Here is a 17,980-nt window from a genome sequence, read left to right as displayed (position 1 = left end):
TGGTAAACAATCGTTTCTTTCCATGTCAAATCATGACGATGCGTTGAAACCATTTGATGAAGTTGACATTATGTCTGAAAAACAAATTGTACCCGTAGGGTCTGATGTAGTTTGTTCGTTAAAAAAAGCAAACGATAATAAAACCAATGATCCTTTTGATACAGAGGAATACACCCGCAACATTCAAGATATAATTGTTGATATCCATGACAATAGATATTTACTGATTTCTGACATTTCTATGCTTGCACCTGTAATTATGTCAGACTTAGACAAAAGAGTTCGTTTATCACTCGGCCCCTCCACTCCAGTGTCTACTCAATGCAAGCAGATGGAGCACCTACACTTTCACAAATCTAACATTAAAGAGTCCAATTATCAGTGTACAGACTCAGGAAATATTATAGAGAAGATTGGTGCGCAATTTCCGTCTACCAGTTCGCCTGCAAAGATATCCGTGTCTAATCTACTCACACAAAGCCCACTCTTTGAGCAAAAGAATACTTTGGTTCCTGTGTTTAACCTTTCCAATGTGCCCGTCATGCCACAGACTCAAGAAAACATTGAGGAGGACTGCTTTGAACAAAAAATCAATGATCTACCTATCTTCATGAAAATTTTAAACTTGTTGGATCGTGGTCACGAATACACACATCTTCTTTTGCAAGAGCTACAAAGGGAAATGATAAAAAACACTTCCCACATTACCAAAATTGAAGGTTACATCTTAGCGCAAGAAGCATGGCAGGGTTTTCACATGAGCTGCAAAGTGAAGGATGCCGCAGAAATCAACATCCTGCTGGTTGAAAAAAACAAATGGGTACGCAAACCTCTGATGAACCAATGCTATTAAACGGTGTACCAGTGACTTTTGCACAAATAGTGCAGTGCAAGGTCGAAACAGTAGAAAAAGAAGAGGACAAGGAGTCATTGTCGGAACCTATTAAAAATGATTACCTAGAAGTTGCTAAATTGCAACATGAAAGATTGACACAAGTCGAGAACATCTTGGTCCAGATGAACTCCAAAAATAATATTCTAGACATGCTAAAAGAGGATCAAACCCCCAATGACAGCAAAGATTTGCTAGAATTTGCACCGGACAGTCCTACGATTTTGATAGATTTAATGGATAACGCCACGGCCAAAGAAGAGCATCAAGAAAGCGCTGAATAGCAAGCAAAGTTCTATTATACGTCACGAAGATCCAAGAAAAATCATTTAAAAGCTTTAAAAAGACGACACAAAAATAAAGGAACTTCCCTCAAAGACGAGAAAAAAATGCATGATCTGTCTAAAGAACTTTCTTGTGGAAATAAAGAATCCATAAGCACCATTTTAGGTGCAGTTTTGGTGAGCTCTCCGGAACAAAAATGAAACTTAAATGAGTTAAATGAGAAAAGCAAAAATGCCCTGCAATTGAAACCATCTCCTATTCATGAAATTGCTCTGAAGCAACTGGTTACTCAAAACAAAAAAAACACAGAAGCAGCTCGTAGAACGTTTGAATGTGGAAGTGGTTGACATGAAAGGAAAAACTCATACGGAAATCGAATCTAAGGTGCCGTCTGAGTTGATGGTTCAACCCCATTTAACATCATTTTTCACCGACATTTCCTCAAAAAATTCGGATGGGTTTACTAGAAACTTAACACTCAAAAGTAAAGAGGACAGTTATGGAGAGACTGCGATTACTGCGGTTGAAGAAGAAAAACATTCAAAAACCATGCATAGTAAAGAAGTGTTAGAAAAAATCGCCATATTACTAGAATCAATCCCCAAAGAAGAAAGCTCTTGCATAGATATTCACTTCATGCAAGGTCAATTTATTGAAAAGGTTCTGCAGACGAAGGGTCCCAGTCAATCTATATCTGATTCTATAGTAACTACCCTTGCTAATAACATCCTTCCAGAAGCAATCATACAACAAGATCAAGATGGTAAAACAAGGGCTGAACCTAGAACAATAAATTATCATGCTGGGGGTGACTTGCCCGAAGAATTGAAAGAGAGCGCTGATGAGACTTTCCAACAAGAGTGCCCTGATGAAGTAGAAGAGAATCAAACCATCCAGCAATTCCAGAATATCCCCTCTGAAATGAAAAACACCATTGTATGGATCAGTGACATCAAAACCAATGGGACAGCTCGCATTAACAGATAGTTCCTTATGAACGCCCTATATAAAATTCCTCCACTCAGAAATTTGGTTACAAATGACATAGAGTGGATTAGATTGCCTAACATGAATAACAACAGGATGCTGTCTAAAGTGTCTTCTCCCATAATTGCTAAACTTATGTGGGATCACCAAAGTGATCTTTTGATCCTTGGTCTGGCTATGGTTGGTTTTCCACAAATAAAAATTGCTATGGATTTTCTGGAATACCAACCACCTCCTCCGAAACTAAACAGTGACTCCACAGATTCCCCATCTGTAGACAATGCATTGAACAAAAACATGTCGGAACAACTTTCTGCCTTGACTAATGCCCTAAATGGGCTCACATGGCTGGAGCCTCTCATAAAGTCTGCTGTCAATATGAGTTCAGCTACAGCCTCTTCATAAAGTCATGATCTTAACATTGTGCCATGGAACTGTTGTGGGCTACTTAACTTACTGAAATGGAGAAGAGCGGCAGAACATAAAATCTTACCTAACATTTTATTTATTCAGGAGTCTACGGCCATGAAGGATATCCAATTTGATGGCCATAAAACTTATTCCCACCATGCTAAGAAAGGGTTGAAAGGGAGACCTACTGGTGGCATTGCGATCTTGATTGATACCTGTTTAAATTTTACCATCAATAATATATATGAATCGGATATGTTCATCATGTTGGACATTTCCTTTAAGGTCAAAACGAACAAAAATCTATTGTTGGTCTCCCTTTATTGGAATCCCGCTCAACTTCAAATTGAAAAAGCGGTTGAGATCTTGGGTGATGCCCTTAACCTTGCACTCTGCAAAGCTCCATATGCAGAAATCCTTATCGGAGGAGATTTTAATTCCCATATGGGACACCATGGCATCTCTAGGAGTTCCCACTCATACCATCACCATGCCTCTAGTCTAAAAGGAAAGATTTGGTGTAAATTCCTCAAAACCTGAAACATACACTTAATTGACTACACAGATACTCATTCTAATGTCACTTGGATCGATCACATATTTGCCTCAAATGGACTTTCTCGTTCTATGATTAAAACAAATATCCTTAGGACTGATATGGGAGATCATGTGATGATCACCACCTCAATTCGGAACTATTTCACTTCGTGTCCTCCAGTAGCTCAATTAGCACTAATTCAAAGTCACAAACCAGGTGCTTCAATCAACTGGTCTCCTGCTACATGCAGAGATTTTACATTCATTGTCAACAGAGACCTCTGGAAAGATAAAGCACAAAATGGCATGTTTAATTCTGCAATCCTAAAATGGAATTGTGAAATGATTGCCACACATTTGGCGAAAGGTGTTTTTCGCAAGTCTGAGCAACTCTTCTGTGAATATAACAGAGATGACTTTTGTGCCAAGATAGCAGTTCTAAAAAGTAAGAAAAACGCTCACATACGGATGTTAAAGAAGTCTACATGGTGCTTCAATGCCGAGTATTTTGCGCTAAAAAAAAGGTTCTATTTTCATATAAAAAAGCAGTAAAGGAGATTAATGATGCTAACAAACTACTTCAAAATCAAAAATAGTAACTCTTCTTTGTAATCGCAAGACTAAAGACATATGGAATACGATAAGATCTCTAGAAAAAGAACCATCGCTTGAGTTTGTCTCTGGCATTGACAGTGCAACCTGGACTTCTTTTTTTCTCTGCAAATATGCTCTCCCAGAAAATTTTAGCGTGCTTGATACTCCACCTGATTGCCATCTACTTCCTAATGTTTGTCCTTGGGGAAAGAATGACATACTTTGGGCTATTCAGAAATTAAAAAAGCTCTAAATGTGCAGGTCCTGATGGACTCCCTCCTTGTTTAATAAAGGATGATCCTTTATTCTGGGCCCCTTTCTTTCTTACGATTTTCCAAGAGATATTCAAATCCAAAAAGATACCGGATTCTTAGCTTACTTCTATTATCATTCCCTTACACAAAAAAGGCTCAATTGAAGACCCAAATAATTATCGTCCTATAGCGATTATTGATGTTGCTGCGAAAATATTCGCCTCTTTAATTCTACAAGAGCTTGAAATATTTGCACGCAACCACGATTCTTTGTGTTCTTCGCAAGTGGGTTTTCGCAAAGGGATGGGAACCCCCCTTAATGTGTGTTTGATGGCTCATATTATATCTCATGCCACATGCCCGTCTCACGGCCCCATCTTTGTTGCCTCCTTAGATCTGAAAGCTGAGTTTGATGGGGTTATTAGGAGCAAATTATGGGAAAAATTGCGGAAAGCAAAATTCCCCCAATACCTCATTACCCTTATTCAAATGTTGCACTTTAAAACTAATTTCAAAGTTAGAATTAACAGGGAAGGCTGACTAACCCAAGCTATTCCATCTTTCACAGGTGTTAAACAAGGCTGTAATTTAGCAGCAATACTATTTAATCTCTATCTATGAGATATAGAAGATCTATGGAATGCTAAGAAGTCGTTTGCAATTCGCATTGGAGCCTTTACCTTGTCTTGGTTAGCGTACGCTGACGACATCTTATTTTTTGATCGGACTCAGTCAGGCCTTCAAGCTAAACTTGATTTTGTAATATTGTAACTCTAATAATTTGGTAGTCAATCCTCAAAAATCTAACATTATTATCTTTTCAAATAAGAAAAAAGTACGTAAGTTTGCATGGAAAATTGGTGTCTCTCCAATTACAATTAGCCCCACTTTACCGTACTTAGGATTGATTCTCTCTAAGAATATCTCCTATAAATTCATGAAAGAACAATTGATTGCGAAAATTTCTCCATTAAAATGCCAAATGAAAATTCTACTAAGGAAAATGTGCAAATTTTCTCTATTGCCACTATTGGAATTTTATTCAAAAAAAGTTGAAGCCATTCTATTATACGGAGTTGAACTTACCTTACATGATCTAGGGCCATTGTACCAACCTCAAGGGCAGATTTGGAAAGATGTATTAGGCTTACCTTCATCAATGCCTAATGTTGTGATAAGACATGAGTTGGGGATTAACTCCCTCTCCTCCAGATACAATTGGCGCATGTTAAACAATTTTGCTAAAATAGTATTTCCCATTAGAAATTTGCTCTACATAGGGCTAAACAGAATGTTAACAGATAACAACCCTCCCTCTATGGTGCAATTTAAAGAACGCATGCTAACCTTACTGGATAAGATCAACCTCCCAATAGAAGATCTGGAACTTTTTCAAGAGATAATCAAGAAAAAGTTACTGTTACAGGATTGGGGCGATACCTGTACGAAAATGGAAATTTACTCTTCTTGTGCAGAATATCGCAAATTTATACACAAGCAGAAACCACGTATGTCTTACTTAACACTTTGCCCCTGTTCTAAGGTCTGTCGCACTTTTATGCACTTCAGGCTAGATTTAATTCACACTCAATCTAGAACGAAACACTGGTCTAAAGAAACATTGGCCCACTCTAACGAGGTATGTCGTTTTTGTAATCAAGCTGTGGAGACTTTAAAACATCTGTTCTTATATTGCTGTTACTTTGAAAATGTACGACGCATTCTTATTAAGTCCTTTATGAAAGCTAATACGATTCTAGCTAGAGAGTGGATTTGGACTAAATGTATGTGGGGATCAACAGATACTTCTGTAGTAAAAACAACAAACTTTGTAAATATCATTGAGAAAGAACTAGAAAATGCATCGCAACTTTAAAGTACTAATGAATGTTGAGAATTGATGGTGCTTAAATCTAGTGTACTCTTGTACAAATCTTAATTTATGAATTTGATATTTTTATGTTCAACGTGTTATATCGATTGTGTTCATACCATAATATCTTATGGTGTCTGATTTTAACAATTTTGTACTGTCTGAAAGATTCAAAAATTATTTGTAAGGTCTACTTTTTTGATTAAAAACAAATAAAGTTTTTTTTAAATAAAAAAAAACAAAAAAAACAAAACAAAAAGGTCTGTAGATCTTGACCACTAATGTATAAGGCACCAGGGTCTTCAGGACCACCCGCTCACTCTCCAAGTGCAATTTAACCCAGATAAATAGACCACCATAATTGCTCCCTCAGTTATTTCTCTCCGCCGGCACCAAGTATGAGACAAAGCCATCCACTGTAATCTTGTCCTGAGACCACATCTCTTGGAACAGGATGACATCTACTTCTCCAAGTGTGGATTGCGTCCCCAAACAGGCCAGCCTTGTTTTAATTCAGCCATATTCCATTACAGTAATGACATATGCTCGGCCCCCACCATGGCACCCACATCGGGAGAGTCTGGAGCAACGCTATGTGCCACCCCAAGGACTGTCTGGGGCCAACCCCTGGCGGCTGGCATCATTTGATATCGTCCATATCAACAAAGCAAGAAAATTGGTTCTCAGCACGCATGGAGTCAGATACACTACCCTCATGACCCTCATGACCAGTGGGACCGCTTTCGATGCAACCTGGGTCATATGAGTGCTGAGGTACATAGTTGGCAGTTTGTCAGGAACCAAGGGGCTCTTTTGCGAAAACAAAACCCATGCCCCCTGGTGCAACACTTCCCGCCTCCCTACCGTGGGGATAGAAATAACTTTACGGGACCAGCCAAGCCCTGCAATTATGGCTGGGGGTACCCAGATTAGACTCAACCATATATTTAGTCGCCTATGCATGTTTAAAAGTCACCACCACACAGTCCCCAGCTATCGATTTGGCCGTGGGGCCCGATTAGTGTAGATTTCTTCGAATACAATTTCCCCTAATGTGATTTCACCTAATCTATTTCACCGAAAATGGTAGGGGAAATGGTATATGTGTAAGGCATAACAGGTGCGATGTGTAGTAAGGATATAAGTTACGATGGGGAAGGGTTAGGAGGTCTGTGGGGGGTCTCCCCCTCATTAAAAATAAATGTAAAAGAAGTGGTTTTTCATGGAAATGGATTTGAGGAAATCTCCAGTAGGAGAAATATATTTAAAGAAATCACATCATACATCCGTAGAGCCCGCCCATGGCACTCTGCAAGCAATTAGTATCAGGAGGGGATCATAAGGGCTACCTCGAATATATGAATTAACCCACTGGGTTTAACTGTTGATCAGGGCCCCACTGTCCTTGTTAGACCCAGCTTCCAGTATGCACCATTCAATATCACTCCCACCAGTGGTAAGGCCTCCGGGGGCAGCTGAAGCGGGTACCATCTTGGGTCCACCTTTTCCTGTGAGAGCAATGCTGCCCCCTCGTTGGCTCCTGCTCCCTGTATTGAGTACCCAAAGGTCTCAACCGCTGAGGTGGTAAAACGGGTCGCTCTGGCATCGGGGGAGCATATGTTGGCGGAGGTAGTGATTAGACGGGGCATGTATTTCCACTAGGAACATTAGGTCTTGAGTCTTAGCGTTCTACATACACTTCCCCCCCTTCTCCGCTGGATTAGCAGACTGCCCAGTTGGTAGACATGTGGCTCCTGGGCCAACCTCCATCCCAGATAGATCAAAGTTCAGACATTGGGGGTAATTGTGAGTATGGTGGTAGCCATAGAGCCATTAGCTCCATGGCTGCCTCCCATACCGGTACCGACTCCGGTTTGGTTCAATGGGGACTTACTGGTCCATTCCGACCCTGGAGGGACCGTTAGGTCCCCATTGACCAAACCATTCCCCATTCCCTTTTGAGCCCCCATAGGGCTCAATGGGAATGGGGAGGGTGCAAATAATGGGCTCGCTAATGGCAAGCCTGTTATTTGCGCCCTGGTCCCCTAACGGGACCCGTAAGGTACGTTTGGTCCGACCAAACGTACCTTACAGGTCCCGTTAGGGGACCTCGGAATCGGGCAGTAGGGGATTACCGGCACCAGTCTCCTTACCGGTGCCCGGTATCCCCTACCGCCCGACTCGGAATGACCCCCATTGTATATTAAGGATGCCTTAACATACTTTTTTTAATTACCTTACCAGATCATCTAAAATCAACAATGTGTTCATGATACCGGTTTTAAAATACATCATGAAATTTATGAAGGGTAACAGTAATTTGCTAGTTAGTGCCTCAACTCCCAACCCTTTGGGCAAATCCTGGGATCCAGCTGTCTGCAAGGGAGATATATATCATTGCACTCATGGGGTGCACTATAAGGGCCAACCTGAGTGTTGTCACCCACTACTAGGGACAATGAAACTAGAACTGGGGCCACAGCCAAGCCATACACTGGGTTAGGATTCCCCAATTGACACGGACCATCTTTCGCCCGGATTGCCAGTCTGTCTGTCTCTGGAGTGCTCTGTGTGGGGGACTTGCACAGGGTGCATGCCTCCAAGTAGAAGTAATTGCCAGCTCTGCCACCCTGATCTGCTCATCCAATTGCACTGCCAGAATCCAGTGCCCCCCCAGAGACCTGCGACACCCCAGGTGCTCCCTCTACCAGTGCCACTCTGTGGAGATTTTTCCTCCTCTGACTTTCCTATTTTTTCTTTGAAGGTTACATGTTCAAATCACATTGGGGTCACCAAATGAAGGTGCCCACTCCCGACACTATATCCCAAAAGAAGAATAATGGACACACTGCAGTACGGAATGAGACCAGGAGGGAGATTGCAAGTTGAACAAAGTCTATATAAAGAAAATTGTGCACGCAGAGAACTCTGTTGCCCGGAGAGCGCTCTGCCAACAGATACGTGGGCAGCACATTAAAAAGGCATCAAGCGTCATAGGTGACATCACATTACAAATGTACAATACGATTGGGTCGTGTCATCGGTGCAGTATGGATCCATACGTGTTAACCTCATGGGATTGGTGGGTGCTTAGACATCACTCCTGCAGCACGTGGGTCAGCTGGGCTCATCTTCGTGAGGTCAAGGTCAGGCCAGCAAAATGATAATTTCCCTGACTAACTGATCTTGCAAAAAAATAGCATTTGAGAGCATGAGACAAATAACCCTCGTAAAGTCAGGTAGTAATGTGGGTGCCTTTCAGAGTTCATACACAAGTTATAGGCAGGCCTTGTACCCTTTGCACCCTGGTGCCCATAAACCGAGAATTTCCTGTCCCAGGTGCCCACCTTGGAGTTTTTTGATCTACCTAATGCCTCATGATACGAGTAGACAAGTGTTAGAATTAGAAAGAATATATGAGTTTCTGGGGTCAGGACACTTGAGGGTGTCTTTGTTCAGTCACTACAGGGGGCCAGATGTGTATCTGCATCAAAGAGCAGAAGGGCATGGGCCTTGTAGTTTACAGCTTAGCAGGGTAGGAGTCAGAAGGGATACACGCAGGTTGAGTGGAGACGGATGGGTTCTCAGGCAGAAGCCTGTTCTGGTTTCACACAGTGCAATTAACTCATCTGTTCTGGGATGTCACTGAAGGTTGCAACAATGAATGGCTGGACTTCCGTGAGAACAGAGTTTGTATGAAGTTGGTAGGAGGCAGTGGGGTGTGGGGACCTGAGCCAGTGGTGTGAAGTGCGTGGCAGAGGGAGAGACAGGTGTTTAGAGATCATTTTCAAGCCTAGTAAAAGCTGGCATCTGGTGGGGAATCCAAAATCGAGCCTTTGCCTGTTAATAAGGTCTAGTTACATACGTTCCATGTTAGTAATTAGTAAGTGATTAACACAGACTGTGGTTGAGAAGAAGGGGGGACGTCTCCCCCCCTCAACGCAAGTGTGATCCGTGTTGCAGGAGTGCAGGAGGGGCGGGATACATCACTTCTCCCCCAACACTAACCATAAAACCTGAGGTCGCTTTGCGTTTCACCATAATCGACACCCTCTGTGCTCAGTACCTCTAGGGCTCTGAAGCTCTCTAGCTCCTAGGGTATCGATAGCTTTCCACAGCCAAAGGCACTACCAAATTGGCAAGAAATATGCTAAAAACCACTGTCAGCAAGAACAATTCAGTTCATATAGATCCAATAGGAGACCATATAAAAACCTAAAAAACCCTTCATAACAAATCCATACAGAGTTTAGAAAGCACAGTTAAAATATGGTTAAAAATAGTTGAAAATGATGCCAAGTGCACCCCAATAAAATTATTTGTCAGAGGAATACTGAATGGCTCACGGGGCTGCCATAGTCCATCTACCCGCCCCCGCTGGATCAAAAAATGTTGATAAAAGTATATTTTTCTGCAATAAACCGAGTTTGGCGGGCTCACCCAATCCACGCTCCACAATTGGCAAAAAAAGCCCACAGTAGCCCACACCACCACACAACCACACCAACTACGGTAGAGCAGTGCTCGCAGCCCAGGGTTTGGCAGCTCTTAGCAGCAGTTAGCCTCAGTGGGTGAATTCCTCTTCCAGGAAGGGACTCCTGCTCACAGCGTGAAGCAAAGGATAGCAAGGGCTATCAGTCACAATAAAATCTCCTTGGTGCGGTGTGGCAAACCCTGGATGCAGTCAATTATATGCCGTTAAGGCTGCACAGCATAGGTTTACCTCCCAGTTTTTGTTCCAGTTCACTCCAATCACAATCCAGCCACGCAGCCGGCCTTAGCCCGTGGCCCGTGGTCAACAACGTGCAACAGGAATAGGCAATGAGATCCAGACAAAATATCCCTCCTCACCTCACCCCGCACTTCATGGGACCTGGAGGCTTTATGGGCAATAAGGGAGGAGCAGGAAAACAGCCTGGAAACAACAGAGAGCCGGTGAAAGGAGCTTCCCTCCCCGCAGACTGCTTCACTTAGCAGCCTCTTAGCGGTCTGCTTCGCGGGCCTAGAGGCTTTATGGGCAATAAGAGAGGAGCAAGAAAACAGCCTGGAAAACACAGAGAGCCAGTGAAAGCAGCCTCCCTCCCTGTAGACTGCTTCACTTAGCAGCCACTTCACGGGTCTGCTTTCGGGACCTGGAGGCTATATGGGCAATAAGAGAGGAGCAAGAAAACAGCCTGGAAACCACAGAGAGCCATTGAAAGCAGCCTCCCTGCCCGCAGACTGCTTCACTTAGCATCCACTTCGCGGTCTGCTTCATGGGACCTGGCGGCTTTATGGCCAATGAGGGAGAAGCAAGAAAACAGACAGGAAACCACGGAGAGACAGTGAAAGCAGCCTCCCTAACTGTGACGCAAGGGGAAATGGGTTACATTCTGTTTTGTTTTTGATTGGATGAGGTTTTGATGTGATATGACAGAACCATTCTCATTTCCATGTTCTTTTCAGCACGGTTCTCAAATTCAGGCTATGTACAGAAGTTTAAAACCTTGCTTTTAGGATTGTTTAATGTTTGATTTGTTTGAAGGGTGGATGTGAGGTAAATAAAGGAGAGAGAGAGTTGTTAGCTTTGGGAAAAAGGCAGTGGGCACACAAATACATTCTCTATTCAATAGACGTGACTAACGAAGAATATACATAAAGTCTGAATGTGTACATAAGTTTGAAAGGTTGCTTTTTGGGTTGGTTAATGTTTGATTTATTTCAAGGGTGGATGCGAGTGGTATGAAGGATGTAGTGTTAGTTTTGGGAAACAGGTAGTGAATGCAGAGATAAATGTGCACTATTTTGCATGATTTCTTGATCAGTAAGGCGTGACTAGTATAAAATGTAAAAAAAATGTTTATTTTATGAAACTAAAACATGTATGATTATTGGTTCGAGAACTGTGATTCTCGATTCAGATTGTATATTTGTATATAAGAAGTTGATGGTGTTTTTGGTACTTTGTTATTTTGGGATTTATATGAAAAAGAGTACAATAGCATTGGACGGGATGCTTGGAATGTGGCTGTATACTCTGGTAGAAGCCTACATTATGAGCAGCCTGAGTGCGGCTGGCCAGCACACACCTTCCCCTGTGCATTCTTCTCCTCTCCACTCCCTGCTCAACTCTTAGCACCAGCGGTGTTTCCTATACAGGTGCTAACGGTGTTCCATAAAAAAAAAAAAATGAATTTATGGGGTGGTAATGTCATACTTTTAGAAGTAAATTTCCCTGTTGATGATGTCATTCACGATCATCAACAGAGAAAATGGATTTCAGGAACTAGGCTGTTCCGTTCAGGTGTCCCGCAAGGAAGGTTTTTTTTAAATTAAACATCCATAGCACCTGTATGGTGGTAAGGGTATTAAATTAAAAAGAAATATATGACTTTGTGGTGTGGCGCTGTGCTGATATCACGATCATCAACAGAGAAAATGGATTGCAGGAACTAGGGTCTGACGCTGAGGTGCGCGTAAGGTAGATGTGTTTTTTTTTTATTAAACACCCTTAGCAACTGCATGGTGCTAAGTGTGTTCAATAAAAAAAAAACAAGACTCTCTGGTGTGCCGTGCCATAGTTTCTGAAACCTGTTCCTTTGTTGATGATGTCACAGTCATCAACAGAGAAAATGGATTTCAGGAACTAGGGTAGGGTTCTGAAGTGCAGCGCAAGGTAATCATTATTTTTCTTAATCAAAAATCCTTAGCACCTGTTTAGGAAACTAAATGGGTGTTAATGGCAATATAATCCCCAGTGGCGGGGCGAGACTGCGGTAATGGTACTGCTGCCTGTTTTTTTTTCGTGGTGCTTAATGTTCCACGTCTCTCAAGTTAATATCTTTTTTTAAAGGTTATGGGTGGGTAGGGGCACTCCCAACTCGGGTCCAAAAGCAGGGAAAAGAGAATCCACAGGAGTGCACCACATGCAAGAAAAAACACAAAATGTATTTATGCATCGCGGAAGGGAAGATGAGCAGAAAAAGCCAACTGAGACCTGCCCATTCTAGGCTCAACGTTTATAGCCACAAACAGGCCGATAACATATCTCAAGAAAAGCGTAACTAAAACATCATCCTAACTAACATTCTGATTGACTGGTCATCACCAGGCACCTAAACAACTCTATACATTGTCAAAAAACTATTGGCAGTTACTATTTCATCAAAAAAAGAACACCCACCCCACATGATCAAACATCCTTCAGCCCCAGATATGCACCAATCCCATCTTGGAAGCAGTTCTATAAAGGGGTTCATTTTAGTTGGACCATGTCACCTCAGACAATTGGGCCGCAACAGCCCACTGACATGGACCAATAGGCAAAAAACTAACATTGCACACGCCTCCTCTATTCCTTCCCCATTCCCGCCGTCTGCACCTGTTCACTATGTAACTCCCATCTTGTTACATGTTGCCAGCCCTGGTACACTGCCTTCTAGTACTCTTCATGCAATTAATGGCCTTTTGAAAAAAACATGGCCGGTCCACTGCTGATCACCGCTCCTTGACCATCATTTCTGCTAATTTATTTCTCCGTATAGTTCAGCACATTTCTCATTGTGGCTGCCTGAGAACCCTTGCCGCAACTGTCAAAAACATTATGTATTCTTTCACAATCTGATGAGGCAGTACTTGTTGTCTGGCATTAGTTCCTTGATAAACACTTCCCTTGCAATAAAGAGCTGGCAATTACCTCACACCCATCCGCAACTGCCCTTGGGCTCTCAGCCTGTTTGTAGGACAAGACACAATTCAATCAAGTTTTTTCAGCTGACAAATTTGACTGAATACACTATAATAACAGCTTAGTGCCTCTAACTGATGCCTTTTTTCAAAGAAATGGCAGAACTCTTGCTCATAGCACTTGCATCCTGATAGGCACAGCACAAACTAATACTGTATCATGTGCTTCACACTGTGTGTTTTAAAACTACCAAAAGCAAAATGTGCACATGACCATTTTTTGAGGAAATAGTATGTGGTGAGCTGTGTGTGTGATGGATGTCTGCTGTGCGGCTTCTGTCCAGCTGCCATGTAACTTGAAAATTTGGTGTCATGAGCTGCACTGCAGGCAGGTGTCTCACACAATGTGCTGTGTGTTTTCTATGGAGTATGATGCATGCGCAAATGCAACACCATGCACTAGGTGCTTCTGCAATCATGTCATATAGACAAGGGGTGAAAGACATAATGTCATGCTGTGTGCTGTGGGTCATGCTCACATGCGGGGCAATGTGCTACATGAAAAATGATCAAGTTTGATTTGCATATGGTTTTCCCCCTTCTGTAAGGGCTTGGCAGGTTAAAAAATGATGGTCTGGAGGGTTTCCCAGAGCTGTGCCTGTGGGTAATGATAATTCAAAACCTTCCAGCCATGACCTTTTTGTTTTGCTAAAGTCACCTCGAGTGAGACGGGTATGCCCAGACTGGGTCCCGAGTCCGCCGGGCGTAGAGACCCAACCTACTCCTCCCTGATGATGTGCAACAAGGCTGAAACATGTCTGGGGATGCTTGTGGTCTCGTGCAGGAGGGCTGTGACCTAGCAGTTCGGGCTGGAATGCCCCTTTAGGGGTAGGACCAAGCCTGATTTGCATGTAATTTTTCCCCACCCTGTAATGGCTTGGAAGGCTGAAAAATTATGGTCTGGAGGGTTGCCCATAGCTGTGCCTGTGGTTATGATTACTTCAAAACCTTCCAGCCATCACCTTTTTGCTTTGCTAAAGTCACCCTGAGTGGGACGGGTATGCCGAGACGTGGATCCCGAGTCTGCCGGGCCTTGAGACCCAAGCTACTCCTCACTGATGACGCCCAACAAGGCTGAAACATGTCTGGGGATGCCGGTGGTCTCGTGTAGGAGGGATGTGACCTAGCAGTTCGGGCTGGACTGCCCCTTTTGGGTTAGGACCAAGCTTGATTTGCATATGGTTTTTCCCCTTCTGCAGTGGCTTGGCAGGCTGGAAAACAATGGTCTGAAGGGTTGCCCAGAGTTGTGCTTGTGGTTGTGATTAATTCAAAACCTTCCAGTCATCATCTTTTTGTTTTGCTAAAGTCACTCCAACTGGGATGGGTATGCCCAGACGTGGGTCCCAAGTCTGCTGGGCCTAGCTACCTAAGCTACTCCTCACTGATGATGCCCAACAAGGCTGAAACATGTCTGGGGATGCTTGTGGTCTCCTGCAGGAGGGATGTGACCTAGCAGTTCAGGCTGGACTGCCCCTTTTGGGGTAGGACCAAGCTTGATTTGCATATGGTTTTTCCCCTTTTGTAATGGCTTGGCAGGCTGAAAAACGATGGTCTGCAGGGTTGCCCATAGCTGTGCCTGTGGTTATGATTAATTCAAAACTTTCCATCCATCACCTTTTTATTTTGCACATGAAAAATGATGTGCCACACCCTGCCTATGAAGGGCAGTGCATACAAGCAATGCAATGTTATGTGCCACAATGCTGGCAACAGCAAAATTATAATGCACCCACTGACTCTGTTATGTGAGAAGCAAAAATGTGCTAATGTGTGCTATATTGTCGCCTCTCAATTGTTAACCTAAATGTATGTACCCTCATACTGTTCTCGTGGCACGTGGTCATCACGTCACTGCCGGTGTGCTGAGGCCCTGTTAAATGATCTTCGTCAGGCGCCACCTGCGCTCACGTAAGTGCGGGGCACCTGCATCTGAAGAGGTGATTCTGATAAGAACTGTTGTGGGGATAAGGAGGCGTTGGAAGGCCGAAGGAGTGGATGTAGGAAACATAGGTGGAACGTATGCAATTTTTTGTGTTTTGATTTTTTAATTAACAATCAGGTAAAAAGAAACCTCAAAAAGGAAGTAACAAAACTCTCACAAAACCCAAAAAAATAAACGACTGGCAATTTCGATCTATGCATTGCTGGAGGGTGCCTCGGGATGTTTTATCGCTATATCCAGATAATAATCAAAAAGAAAAATCAAAAGAAAAGAAGAAAAATTAAATGAAAAAGGATTTAAAAATCAATAGGTACAATAAGGAACAACGAACAGAAAACACAAATGGAAAATGTTTGGATATGTAATAGTGCCAATTGAGCAAATTTGGTAGACACAGTGTTCACTGTCTACCTGAATTTGTCACCAAAGCAATTAGGACATGTAAGGATTTCTACAGTATTTTTTTTAATATATATATCAGATTAGCGATCTATGTGTCTATGAACCAATCAGCTCTCGAATTTCATACCGTGCACGTGCTCTTAAGGCTATCCGTTTGCAGATTTAAATCGCAATTAAGAAAGAAAAGTCTCTTTTTAATTTTTTGATTTTAAAGGATTTTTGAATATGTTAAGTGCCAATTTGGTTGTTGATTAGATCAGGTGTGGCAAATACTTATTTCTACGAAGGTTACATGTATGTTTTTCCTAATATGAATATTCTTACAAATATGCAATTTGAGAATCGAATGTCGAATTTTAGTTCTGCTCACATTGCGGTTTCAATCGCGAATTTAGGCAAAATAGTGCTTTTTTTCTCTATTTCTGTTGAAGTTTTTTTTAAAAGAGAGTGAAATTATCAATCTTTTTTGTAGTGTTTACATTCTCCGTTCACATAAAATGAAGTCTTTGGAAGAGTACCATACAGTTTTTATTTCATTGGGTGTACACATGTTTCTCGTGTTTCTCGATCAGCTTTGTGGTGCAATGTACTCTTCCTCATCTCAGTATCGTCTGAATAATTCGTAACATTATGACTTCTCCATTCGCATGCTATCTTCATATCGTTCCTTTTTTGTTAATGCTCTCTGTCAAAGCTCAAAGTAATAGCTATTGTACATGATTCTAGATCTTATATCAGCACGTCCCTCTTCCTTATCCCGGTACTTTTGTAGATCTTGATCTAAGTATTATTTTTGGGGAAAAATGTAATATTTATAGGTAATCCTTAAAAGGAGTTCTGTGTTTATAATGTGTAATATATATTTGTGCACCAACTCAGTCTTCCTCATCACAGTCACCCACTAACACCTCCACAGTCCTCATCATAGTCCCCAACTACCCCACCTCACTCTTGCTTGTCACAGTTCCTAACTATCCACCTCACTCTTCGTTGTCACAGCAACCAACTATAGTCTTCCTCATTGCAATCTCTGAATAACCCCACCTCGCTCTTTCTTGCCACAGTACACCATTACCAATCCCTTCTTATCTAGTAGACAAAAAGAAGACATACTTGATAAACCCGATGTTGTGTAACCCAAGAATAGATATTGATAACTAATGATATGTTATAAGGTATCTTATCAGAAACAAAAGACAGAATTACAGGTGGTGTGAGGTATAGCATAACAAAACCCTTCAAGGTCAGTGAAAAAACCTTCGTTGAGGCAATGTTAAGGTGAAACAATCTGATGCAATGAAACCCCTATAATTGAGTCAATAAGCTTTCGTTGATGTGACTTTAAATTTAACGCCACAAACCCCTGATATTCAGCTGGTGCTGAAGCTGTGCCACCTTAATTATGATGCCCACATTGCGAGGCCCATAAGCATCACAAAGGATTTCACTGATAATGTCACATATGACATCACTTATGGCATCATTAGTGAGATCACTAGTACAGCAGCTCACTCGAGCAAGAAAGAGAAATGCAACATTTGAAAATGTGTGTTTCTGCAAATAAGGGTCGATTCAGCTGGATTGTAGTCTGCGTTTAAAAACACTGTTGCTGTGATACAGTGAAGTATCCAGGTAAGCTGCCTTCAAATGTACATTTCCTAGTATCTTGCACATGTGCATTGAAATTGCACTGTGCCTGTCATTGTGTGACTTTCACTGATAGGCCACATTTTCATGCACACTCACATTGAGATTTACACGCACGTTCACTCCGACCAAGCACTGAATCTAGGCCAAGGTGTGTCCACACTCAACAATACTTGCCACATGTACTGCCCCTCCAATTAACCATAATCCCTGGACACTTACAATATCTCAGATGCCATCAGTGATTACATCATATGAAAATTCATGCTACAGGACATCACCCGCAACCTCCTCAATGACCTCATTGCTAAGTGCCAGTCTTGGGGAAACATGTTTAACTGTATCTGAACATATGGCACAGATGCAATATACCCAGGGCCTCATTACAACTCTGGCGGTAGCCATGCTGTTAAAAATGGCACGGCTGCCGC

This window comes from Ambystoma mexicanum, chromosome 6p (genome assembly GCF_040938575.1).
Source record: "Ambystoma mexicanum isolate Mex_15411 chromosome 6p, UKY_AmexF1_1, whole genome shotgun sequence".
In the NCBI taxonomy this organism is placed as follows: Eukaryota; Metazoa; Chordata; class Amphibia; order Caudata; family Ambystomatidae; genus Ambystoma; species Ambystoma mexicanum.
Note: the sequence above shows the minus strand (reverse complement) of the source record.